The sequence below is a fragment of the Bufo gargarizans genome, chromosome 2, assembly GCF_014858855.1.
Source record: "Bufo gargarizans isolate SCDJY-AF-19 chromosome 2, ASM1485885v1, whole genome shotgun sequence".
NCBI lineage: Eukaryota > Metazoa > Chordata > Amphibia > Anura > Bufonidae > Bufo > Bufo gargarizans.
In genome coordinates, this window is record NC_058081.1 from 539,602,922 (window position 1) to 539,615,823 (window position 12,902).

At 47.5% G+C, this 12,902-nt stretch overlaps 1 protein-coding gene across 1 annotated transcript in view; it reads right to left on the reverse strand.

Annotated features, from left to right (window-relative positions):
* Nucleotides 1-12,902, reverse strand: part of GRIN2D (glutamate ionotropic receptor NMDA type subunit 2D) — a 456,113-nt gene that overhangs the window by 299,737 nt on the left and 143,474 nt on the right. The gene's annotated exons all lie outside the window — the stretch shown is intronic.

Consider the following 12,902-nt stretch of genomic DNA (forward strand, 5'->3'; position numbering starts at 1 on the left):
CAGGATAACAAAGTTTGTAAAATCAGTTTTGAAGGGTGTAGTTTCTAAAATGGGGTAATTTATGAGTTGTTTCTATTGTGTAAGCCCCTCAAAGGCACTTTAGAACTAAATTGGTCCCTTAAAAAGTGGGTTTTGGAAGTTTTCCTGAAAATTTGTTTCTAAAATTTTAAGCCTTTTGACGTTCCTAATAAAATAAAATGACATTTACAAAATGATGCCAACATAAAGTAGACATATGGTGATTATTAATGACTATTTTATGAGGCATTACTATCTGTCTTAAAAGCAGAGAATTTCAAAATTTCAAAAATAGCCATTTCTTTATAAATAAGGGTAAAACATATTGATCCAAATTTACCACTAACATGAAGTACAATGTGTCATGAGAGAACATTCTCAGAATCGGTTGGATAAGTAGCCTAAATGCATTACAACATTTTTTCCACATAAAATGGCACATTAGATTTGCAAAAATAGGCTATTTCAGTAAAAAATGACTGTATCAGGAAGTAGTTAATAGAAAAGCTCGGCATATAGCTCTTTGCCAATTAGAGATTGGGTTGGCACTTTGTCAGCCTGCTCCTACGTATGTGACAGAGATAAAATTATCATTTTTAAGGCAAAAAAAAAGTGCTAATCACAGAACTGAAAATTACTCTATACACCAGCAAATGGCAGGAGACACACAAGATTCAAAATTGGGGCCTTTGTTCTTGATTATTATAGCTATAATGCTGATGAAATGAAGTTCATATACTGTATTTGGTTTCATCATATAGTGAGAGACTTTTTGTATGACTTTTTTGTCAAATTACTTTATAAGAGATGGAAAAAAACTTCAAATTGCATATACTAGTCCTATTTTGGTACCATATGAAAGCTCAATCTATACTGCAAAAAAAGGTTAAAAAATATTACCTCTTAGGGAGTATTGTTTTGAAAAAATTACATTATAATGTTAGCATTTAGACACCTTTAGCACTGGTCTTGTGGGGTTAAAATGTATTTCAGTCCAGGGGCTAATAAAAATTAATAGATTTAATATATTTTAATTCTGGTTAATAATTCATAGTTCTTTGTAAATCTGTAACTTCTAATGTTCAAAAAAATAAAATGATTATAACCAGCAGTAATGTTAAGGAAAGTGAGCAGCATATAAACCTAATGGCCGAGTACAGGGGTAATTTGCAGTAAGCAAAATGTAATTATCCAATAAACTTTTGTTTATTTCCTGCAGGTGTCTACATTTAACTGTAACTTTAAAGCATAAATGCAACCTTGTAGACTATGAGTTTTCTGGGGATGATGTGAATTCTGTAGACTATCCCAAGAAGTGTAGATCAGTGCTACTGGAGAAGGGGGTTAGTTTTTGCTTCCCGTACATGAAATCTATACATGAAATCCTCTTATAAAACATTGGAAGCACTTTCATGAAGTTATAAGTTCAAGTTTACGCTTACCAATTATTCAGTACATGCAGATGTGTCCTTTTTTATTTTTTACCTTTGCTCTTGGCTCAACATATCCCAATATGCGTAGTATGAGTTTAACCATGATTTTGTCATATTATGTCACAAGATGTCTATCTTATATAACTTCTGTCTTACTACACTATGTGAGCCACCCAGTGGTTTTGATGTACATTGCAGCCTGTCGAGGGTTGCACTAACATATCACAAAAGTGTCTAGTATTTAAACAAAAATTTAAAAAAGGAAGGGTGGACACCCTAGTAAATAGTAACACTATTACAGAATTTTAAACTTGCGGTATGAATTCTATTTGTAATGGAAACAGTGTGGTGGCGGATTTATCATATGCTGGATAGCCCCCAATAGACCCCACTGACCATTGTTTAGAATTATGAAGCATCATTCTTACCCTTAAAGGGTTTCTACCACTTAGGTGTCACATATTTGGCTGTCAGACACTAGCGATCCGCTAGTGTCTGCTCTGGCCAACCATCCTAATATAATTGCTTTTGGGACGGTGGTTTGGCTAAAAAAACTACTTTTATTAATATGCTAATGAGCCTCTAGGTGCTATGGGGGCGTCATTAGCACCTAGAGGCTCCGTCTACCTTCAGAAACTGCCGCCGCCGAGCGCGTCCCTCCAGCCCGCCCATCTCCTCCTGAATGCGATCCTCGTATGTATTCTGCGCATGCGCAGTGAATGTCTGACCGCTTCCTTGCTCAGACATCTCCACTGCGCCTGCGCGATGACGCCATAGTGCTCCGAGGAACAGGCGCAGTGGAGATGTCTGAGCAGGGAAGCTGTCAGACAGTTACTGCGCATGCGCAGAATACATACGAGGATCGCATTCAGGAGGAGATGGGCGGGCTGGAGGGACGCGCTCGGCGGCGGCAGTTTCTGAAGGTAGACGGAGCCTCTAGGTGCTAATGACGCCCCCATAGCACCTAGAGGCTCATTAGCATATTAATAAAAGTAGTTTTTTTAGCCAAACCACCGTCCCAAAAGCAATTATATTAGGATGGTTGGCCAGAGCAGACACTAGCGGATCGCTAGTGTCTGACAGCCAAATATGTGACACCTAAGTGGTAGAAACCCTTTAAATCTGACAGATTTGTGGCAGAGATTCCAAATGCAAATGCAAATAGAGACTAATAGATCATTTCAAAGTGGATCAGTTTACTAGATTAAAAGATTACTTGTAAGTGAATAAACATTGTACATGCTACCATAAGTGGCACCTACTGTAGATTTTAGAGCAGGATTCATTGGACAAGTCAGGTAATATGAATTTCCCACAGCCCTGCAAGTTTTTAGTTTTAGTAGTTCCCACTGTAAAGAGTATAACTATGATAATAAATAGTGTTGAGTAAATTGAAGTGTCCGAAATGGACTTTGATCCGAATTTCAGGTAAAATTTGATTCGCTGCAAAGCTGAATTTCCCCATGCTTTGTGGTAACAAATCGATTTTCCCTGAAAAAAAGAATCATACCCACCTCATACGTTTGAGCATGAAAATCCTACTGCAGACATATTGATTGAAGACCCTGCGCAAAATTTTGTGCATGGTGGCGTATGATGTCACCACGTCAGCCAACGTGATGATGTCATCACGCGCCACAAAACGTTTTGAGCTGGATCTTCAATCAAGTTGGTGGCTGCGGGCTCTTCGCGATCTAATGGATGAGGTAAGTATGATTTTATTATATCTTTTTTTATTATAGGCCATAATATTAATGTCATATGCTGCGATCCGCGATAAACACGGCATATATGAAGCACAATGGTGGGGGAACAACACAATCGCCCTTCCCTGTCATTGCACCTACTACTTACAAAGAAATGCTAAGTAATTTCTCATAAAATGAATTGTTTTGTAAAATTTTGTGAAGCAGCCAGATTGAATTTATAAAGAACTTTGCTCATCTCTAATAATAAAAAATACATATGGCCAGATTTACATGTTCATGTGCCGGCTGTGTTACCAGTCCATATTTCTCTTTTAAACGCATAATAAGGTTGTGATACCTTCAAGTAATATGGATGGGTAACAAGACACACAAAGAAATATACAGGACTAGGGATGAGCGGACTCGTGGATGTTCAGGTTCGCCAAATTTGGCTGAACTTTGGGTCAAAGTACGGGTTCGGGACCCGAACTTGACCCGAAATGGAACCCGAACCGAGCCCATTGAAGTCAATAGAAACCTGAACTTTGGTGCACTAAAATGGCTGTAAAATTGCCGAAGCAAAATGGGGGTAAGAGCAGGACAGTTGCCCTGCAAACAAATGTGGATAGGAAATTACTCAAAATATCAAAGAGCAAAAAAAATATGAATCTTGAACTAGGATATGGAGATCAAAGTGGAGAAGGAGGTTGAGGAGGCGGTAGACGTGTAGGTGGAAGCAGCGGTGGAGGAGGTAGTCGACACAGTTTTTTTTTTTTTTTTTTTCCTTTTATATATTTTTTTTAATAAATTTAGGAAGACCCCAAAACATTGGGAAATAGAAAAGAGAATGCAAAGAGAAAGTGCGCTGGAGTATAACAGTGGCTGGGAGAGTCTGGTATACTTGTCTTCTCAGCACAAGGTTTAATGAACATGAGCTTGTCCACATTGGCAGTGAACAGGTGGCTGCGCTTGTCTGTGATTTCCCTCCCCCTGCCGTGCTAAACACACGTTCGGACTTTACACTTGTTGCAGGGCAGGCCAGCACCTCTAAGGCGTAAAGGGCAAGTTCAGGCCATGTTCCCAATTTGGAGACGCAGAAGTTGAATGGTGCAGACCCATCAGTCAGTATGTGTAGGCATGTGCACACATACTGTTCCACCATGTTGCTGAAATGCTGCCTTCTGTTAAGATGTTCCATATCAGCTGGTGGTGATGGTTGTTGTGGCGTGCTGACAATGCTTTTGCACATTTCGCCCATGCTAACCCTCCCTTCTGAAGTGCTGGCGGTGTCCCAGCTGCATTGGTGACTTCTTCCTCATCCTCTCCCTTCGCCTTGTGCTTCCAATGAGCCCCCGCTGTCAGGTGTGACTTCCATCAGCAGCGCATCTATCAGCGTGTGCTTGTACTTGTGCATCTTCCGATCATGCTCCAGTGACGGAATTAAGGACAGCACGTTGCCCTTGTAGCGGGGATCCAGCAGGGTGGCCACCCAGTAATTAGCACTGTTTAGAATGTGGGAAACTCAGTGGTCATTGCGCAGGCACTGCAGCATGTAGTCGCTCATGTGTGCCAGTCTGCCCAGAGGCAAGCTGTCCTCTGTGGGAAGTGTATTGTTTGTGTCCTCTGTATCCCCCTAGCCACACTCCATTGATGCCAATAACCTACTTTGGGTGCCACCCTACTGTGAACACGTTTCCTCCTCCTCATCATCCTGCAGAACTGTGCCCTGGCTGGGCAGTTGCGTACCTGGCCTCTGTTGGTGCTGGAACCCACCCTCCGAGCCACTTGTGAATGACTGGCCTAATAACCATGGAAATGATCCCTCCTCCTCCCCCTCTTCCTCCTGTGCCACATCCTCTTCCATCATCGCCCAAAGTGTTTATTCAAAGATACATAGAAGTGGTAGTAATGGTAGATAGTAGCGCTGAGGACTGCATCATCGGCACTGGCAATGTTAATGGAGTACTCGAAATGGCGCAATACGGCACACACGTCACGCATGGATGCCCACTCGTTGGTGGTGAAGTGGTGCTGTTCCGAAGAGCGACTCACCGGTGTGTGCTGCAGTTGAAACTCCAATATCGCCTGCTGCTGCTCGCACAGTCTCTTCAGCATGTGCAAGGTGGAGTTCCACCTTGTGGGAACGTCGCATATGAGGCGGTGAGTAGGAAGGCCGAAGTTACACTGCAGCAGCAGCAGCAGCAGGGTGAGAACATCAAAAGTGCACACAGACGGCCCGCACTTTCTGCAGCAGCTTTGACATATCATGGTAATTTTTCAGGAATCTCTGCACCACCAAATTCCTCACATGCTGCCGCTACGAGATTTTGCCTGTTATCGCACAGCACCAGGCCAGGCTTGAGGCTCAGCGGCACCAACCACTCATCGGTCTGTTGTTCCATGCCCATCCACAGCTCCTGCGGTGTGTGTTTTTTTTCCCCCAAACAGATACGTTTCAAAACAGCTTGCTATCTTTTCCCCCTGGCTGTTCTGAATTTGGTGGTGCAGGTCTTACGCTGACCGGAGGAGGAAGCAGAGTAGGAGGAGGAGGCAACGAGAAATGTCCAGCAATCCCTGGTGACGGTGGGACAAACTGCTATCTGCCTCAGGCCCAGTCGCCACTGCATTTACCCAGTGTGCAGTTAGGGAGATATAACGCCTTTGCCCATGCTTACTGGTCCACATATCGGTAGTTATATGGACCTTGCCACAGATGGCGTTGCGCAGTGCACACCTGACTTTGTTGGCCACTTGGTTGTGTAGGGCAGGGTTGGCTCGTCTGGAAAAGTAGTAGCAGCTGGGAACCACGTACTGTGAGTCAGCAACCGCCATAAGGTTTTTAAAAGTCTCTGTCTCCACCAGACACAATGACAGCATTTCAAAGACCAGGTATTTTGAAATGTTGGCATTCAGGGCCAGGGATCGCGGGTGGGTAGAGGGGTACTTTCTCTTTCTCTTTAGTGTTTGGGGGATGGACAGCTGAACGCTTCCATGGGACAGTGTGTACATGCTGGGTGACAGTGGTGGAGGTGGTGGTGTTGCTGCCACATCCTCTGTTTGCGGGGTGGCAGGTGCCACTGTCACTCCAGAGGGGAAGGAAGAAGCCGATACTGCAGCAGAAGAGGGAGCAAGAGGAGCCTGAGATATTTTGTAGTTTTTTTTAGGTCTGTACTCCAGTGCAGCTCGTGCTTTGCATTTAGATGCCTGGTCATGCAGCTGGTGCTCAGGTTTAGAACATTTATGCCTCACTTCAGGCTCTAATTGCACAGCGTGCAAACCACTTGAGTCTTGTCGTAAGCACATTGTATGAAGAACTGCCACGCCAGAGAACTTCTTGGAGCTGGCTTTGGTGTGCTCAGTTGCTGGGTGAGGTGGGAAGTAGCAGGCATACTGGAAAGGGGACGAGCACTCTGCTTTTGCATTCTGCTCCCTCTTTTGCTGTGCGGCTGGTGCTGTGTGACCACCACCTCTTCCTCTGAACTGCACACGTCACTCGCATGACCTTGATTCCATGTGGGGTCTAGGACCTCCTCATACTCCACATCATCTTCCACTCACTCCTCACCCCTGCACATGACAGAAAGCCGCAGAAGTTGGCACCTGTGTTTTGTCATCATCATTAGAGACGTGCTGCGGTGGTCCTCCCATGTCTACATCCTGAAACATAAGTGGTTGGGCATCAGTGCACTCAATCTCTTCCACTTCTAGGGCAGGTCTAGGTGGATGGCCCACGGAAACCCTGCCAGCAGAGACATCAAAAAGCATAACAGACGGCTGCATGACTTGGGGCTCAGACTGCTTGGCTGATTTGCAAGGGGGTGAGATGAAAGACAGATGCCCATGGGCTGCAGGTGCCAACTCTGCGGTTTTAGCAGGAGACCGGATGGGAGACAATGTGAAGGAACTGGAGGCACTGTCAACCAATCTACTACTGCCTCTACTTGTTCTGGCCTCACTATTCGTACACTGGTATTCGGGGCTACAAAATGACCTGAGGAAGTTGTTTCATTTGGGCGTGTAGCTGGCACAGATCACCAACGTCCTCTCCCTGCAACAGGAGCTCCACCAGCACTAGCAGCACCACGACCAGGGCCACGTCCCTTATTTGATGCTCTCCTCATTCTTTGAGGTCACCCACTGAACTAACAGACGGATTAACTATATTAATTTCCCTGTCGCATATACAGTGCAGGTGTACGTCACACCAAAAATGGTAATATGTCACCCACCAAACTAACAGACAGATTATTTATATAAATTTCCCTGTCATATATGCATTGCAGGTGTACCTCACACCAAAAATGGGTATATGTCACCGGCTGAACTAAGTCAGATTAACTATATAAATTTCCCTGACACGTATAAAGTGCACGTGTATCTCACACCAAAATGGGTATATGTCACCTATTTATATTTTTGTGTCAGGGGTACAAAAATGGTGCATTGTACCCACAAAAAAATCACTATAGGTCACCCACAGAATTAACAGCCAGATGAATTATTATATTTCTGTGTCAGGGGTGCAAAGATGGTGCATTGCACCCACAAAAAATCACTATAGGTCACCCACAGAATTAACAGCCAGATTTATTATTATATTTCTGTGTCAGGGGTGTATTGCACCCACAAAAAAATCATTATAGGTCACCCACAAAACAAATAGCCAGATTCCTAACACTCTCCCTCGCTTCAGCTGCCTGCTTCCTGTCCCTGCACTACTCAGAACTGATGGTGATCCAGCTTGTATAGAGGCTGGGTCACACGATGCACCGGCCAATCACAGCCATGCCATTACTAGGCATGGCTGTGATGGCTTCTAAGTGCCCACAGCTTAAAAGCTTGTTGATTGGCTGCCCTGCAGCCTTTCAACAAGCTTTATTAAGTGCCTGAACACCGAACTCAAACCCGAACTTTTTCGGGCAAAGTTCGGGTTCGGGTCTGGGTACCTGAACTCGCAAAGTTCGGTACGGACCCGAACTTTACAATTTAGGTTCGCTCAACACTATACAGGACCAATGAGGGGACAAACAAACACTTCAACTAATACATGTATACAGTATGTAGCATGAGAGCACATGACAGCAGAGAAAAGTAGAGTTGAGCGAACACCTGGATGTTCGGGTTCGAGAAGTTCGGCCGAACATCCCGGAAATGTTCGGGTTCGGGATCCGAACCCGATCCGAACTTCGTCCCGAACCCGAACCCCATTGAAGTCAATGGGGACCCGAACTTTTCGGCACTAAAACGGCTGTAAAACAGCCCAGGAAAGGGCTAGAGGGCTGCAAAAGGCAGCAACATGTAGGTAAATCCCCTGCAAACAAATGTGGATAGGGAAATTAATTAAAATAAAAATTAAATAAATAAAAATTAACCAAAATCAATTGGAGAGAGGTTCCATAGCAGAGAATCTGGCTTCCCGTCACCCACCACTGGAACAGTCCATTCTCAGATATTTAGGCCCCGGCACCCAGGCAGAGGAGAGAGGTCCCGTAACAGACAATCTGGCTTCATGTCAGCAGAGAATCAGTCTTCATATCATAGCAGAGAATCAGGCTTCACGTCAGCCACCACTGCAACAGTCCATTGTCATAAATTCAGGCCCAGCACCCAGGCAGAGGAGAGAGGTCCCGTAACAGACAATCTGGCTTCATGTCAGCAGAGAATCAGTCTGCATGTCATAGCAGAGAATGAGGCTTCACGTCACCCACCACTGCAACAGTCCATTTTCATAAATTTAGGCCCAGCACCCAGGCAGAGGAGAGAGGTCCCGTAACAGAGGATCTGGCTTCATGTCACCAGAGAATCAGTCTGCATGTCATAGCAGAGAATCAGGCTTCACGTCACCCACCACTGCAACAGTCCATTTTCATAAATTTAGGCCCAGCACCCAGGCAGAGGAGAGAGGTCCCGTAACAGAGGATCTGGCTTCATGTCACCAGAGAATCAGTCTGCATGTCATAGCAGAGAATGAGGCTTCACGTCAGCCACCACTGCAACAATCCATTGGCATATATTTAGGCCTAGCACACAGGCAGAGGAGAGGTTCATTCAACTTTGGGTAGCCTTGCAATATAATGGTAAAATGAAAATAAAAATAGGATTGAATGAGGAAGTGCCCTGGAGTCCAATAATATATGGTTATGGGGAGGTAGTTAATGTCTAATCTGGACAAGGGACGGACAGGTCCTGTGGGATCCATGCCTGGTTCATTTTTATGAACGTCAGCTTGTCCACATTGGCTGTAGACAGGCGGCTGCGTTTGTCTGTAATGACGCCCCCTGCCGTGCTGAATACACGTTCAGACAAAACGCTGGCTGCCGGGCAGGCCAGCACCTCCAAGGCATAAAAGGCTAGCTCTGGCCACGTGGACAATTTAGAGACCCAGAAGTTGAATGGGGCCGAACCATCAGTCAGTACGTGGAGGGGTGTGCACACGTACTGTTCCACCATGTTAGTGAAATGTTGCCTCCTGCTAACACGTTGCGTATCAGGTGGTGGTGCAGTTAGCTGTGGCGTGTTGACAAAAGTTTTCCACATCTCTGCCATGCTAACCCTGCCCTCAGAGGAGCTGGCCGTGACACAGCTGCCTTGGCGACCTCTTGCTCCTCCTCTGCCTTGGCCTTGGGCTTCCACTTGTTCCCCTGTGACATTTGGGAATGCTCTCAGTAGCGCGTCTACCAACGTGCGCTTGTACTCGCGCATCTTCCTATCACGCTCCAGTGCAGGAAGTAAGGTGGGCACATTGTCTTTGTAGCGTGGATCCAGCAGGGTGGCAACCCAGTAGTCCGCACAGGTTAAAATGTGGGCAACTCTGCTGTCGTTGCGCAGGCACTGCAGCATGTAGTCGCTCATGTGTGCCAGGCTGCCCAGGGGTAAGGACAAGCTGTCCTCTGTGGGAGGCGTATCGTCATCGTCCTGCCTTTCCCCCCAGCCACGCACCAGTGATGGACCCGAGCTGCGTTGGGTGCCACCCCGCTGTGACCATGCTTCATCCTCATCCTCCTCCACCTCCTCCTCATCCTCGTCCTCCTCGTCCTCCAGTAGTGGGCCCTGGCTGGCCACATTTGTACCTGGCCTCTGCTGTTGCCAAAAACCTCCCTCTGAGTCACTTCGAAGAGACTGGCCTGAAAGTGCTAAAAATGACCCCTCTTCCTCCTCCTCCTCCTCCTCCTCCTGGGCCACCTCCTCTTCCATCATCGCCCTAAGTGTTTTCTCAAGGAGACATAGAAGTGGTATTGTAACGCTGATAACGGTGTCATCGCCACTGGCCATGTTGGTGGAGTACTCGAAACAGCGCAACAGGGCACACAGGTCTCGCATGGAGGCCCAGTCATTGGTGGTGAAGTGGTGCTGTTCTGTAGTGCGACTGACCCGTGCGTGCTGCAGCTGAAACTCCACTATGGCCTGCTGCTGCTCGCACAGTCTGTCCAGCATGTGCAAGGTGGAGTTCCACCTGGTGGGCACGTCGCATATGAGGCGGTGAGCGGGAAGGCCGAAGTTACGCTGTAGCGCAGACAGGCGAGCAGCGGCAGGATGTGAACGCCGGAAGCGCGAACAGACGGCCCGCACTTTATGCAGCAGCTCTGACATGTCGGGGTAGTTGTGAATGAACTTCTGCACCACCAAATTCAGCACATGCGCCAAGCAAGGGATGTGCGTCAAATTGGCTAGTCCCAGAGCTGCAACGAGATTTCGCCCATTATCACACACCACCAGGCCGGGCTTGAGGCTCACCGGCAGCAACCACTCGTCGGTCTGTTGTTCAATACCCCGCCACAACTCCTGTGCGGTGTGGGGCCTGTCCCCCAAACATATGAGTTTCAGAATGGCCTGCTGACGTTTACCCCGGGCTGTGCTGAAGTTGGTGGTGAAGGTGTGTGGCTGACTGGATGAGCAGGTGGAAGAAGAGGAGGAGGAAGCCGAGAAGGAGGAGGTGGCAACAGGAGGCAAAGAATGTTGCCCTGCGATCCTTGGCGGCGGCAGGACGTGCGCCAAACAGCTCTCCGCCTGGGGCCCAGCTGCCACTACATTTACCCAGTGTGCAGTTAGGGAGATATAGCGTCCCTGGCCGTGCTTACTGGTCCACGTATCTGTGGTTAGGTGGACCTTGCTACAGATGGCGTTGCGCAGTGCACACTTGATTTTATCGGATACTTGGTTGTGCAGGGAAGGCACGGCTCTCTTGGAGAAGTAGTGCCGGCTGGGAACAACATACTGTGGGACAGCAAGCGACATGAGCTGTTTGAAGCTGTCTGTGTCCACCAGCCTAAATGACAGCATTTCATAGGCCAGTAGTTTAGAAATGCTGGCATTCAGGGCCAGGGATCGAGGGTGGCTAGGTGGGAATTTACGCTTTCTATCAAATGTTTGTGAGATGGAGAGCTGAACGCTGGCGTGTGACATGGTTGAGACGCTTGGTGACGGAGGTGGTGGTGGTGGTGTTGGTGGTACATCCCCTGTTTGCTGGGCGGCAGGTGCCAACGTTCCTCCAGAGGCGGAGGAAGAGGCCGAGGCGGCAGCAGCAGAATAGGCCGAGGCGGCAGCAGCAGAAGAGGTAGCAGGGGGAGCCTGAGTGACTTCCTTGGTTTTAAGGTGTTTACTCCACTGCAGTTCATGCTTTGCATGCAGGTGCCTGGTCATGCAGGTTGTGCTCAGGTTCAGAACGTTAATGCCTCGCTTCAGGCTCTGATGGCACAGCGTGCAAACCACTCGGGTCTTGTCGTCAGCACATTGTTTGAAGAAGTGCCATGCCAGGGAACTCCTTGAAGCTGCCTTTGGGGTGCTCGGTCCCAGATGGCGGCGGTCAGTAGCAGGCGGAGTCTCTTGGCGGCGGGTGTTCTGCTTTTGCCCACTGCTCCCTCTTTTGCTACGCTGTTGGCTCGGTCTCACCACTGCCTCTTCCTCCGAACTGTGAAAGTCAGTGGCACGACCTTCATTCCATGTGGGGTCTAGGACCTCATCGTCCCCTGCATCGTCTTCCACCCAGTCTTGATCCCTGACCTCCTGTTCAGTCTGCACACTGCAGAAAGACGCAGCAGTTGGCACCTGTGTTTCGTCATCATCAGAGACATGCTGAGGTGGTATTCCCATGTCCTCATCATCAGGAAACATAAGTGGTTGTGCGTCAGTGCATTCTATGTCTTTCACCGCTGGGGAAGGGCTAGGTGGATGCCCTTGGGAAACCCTGCCAGCGGAGTCTTCAAACAGCATAAGAGACTGCTGCATAACTTGAGGCTGAGACAGTTTCCCTGGTATGCATGGGGGTGATGTGACAGACTGATGGGGTTGGTTTTCAGGCGCCATCTGTGCGCTTTCTGCAGAAGACTGGGTGGGAGATAATGTGAACGTGCTGGATCCACTGTCGGCCACCCAATTGACTAATGCCTGTACCTGCTCAGGCCTTACCATCCTTAGAACGGCATTGGGCCCCACCATATATCGCTGTAAATTCTGGCGGCTACTGGGACCTGAGGTAGTTGGTACACTAGGACGTGTGGATGTGGCAGAACGGCCACGTCCTCTCCCAGCACCAGAGGGTCCACTAACACCACCACGACCATGTCCACGTCCGCGTCCCTTACTAGATGTTTTTCTCATTGTTATGGTTCACCACAACAACAAATATATTATTTGGCCCAATGTATTGTATTCAAATTCAGCGGGATATAAATTTGAGGCCTAGTATTTAGGCGCTGGGTGACCGGTATGGATTTAGTGACAGAATTAGACTTGGAAATGCACAGAAGCGTGTGTGTGAAGTTAT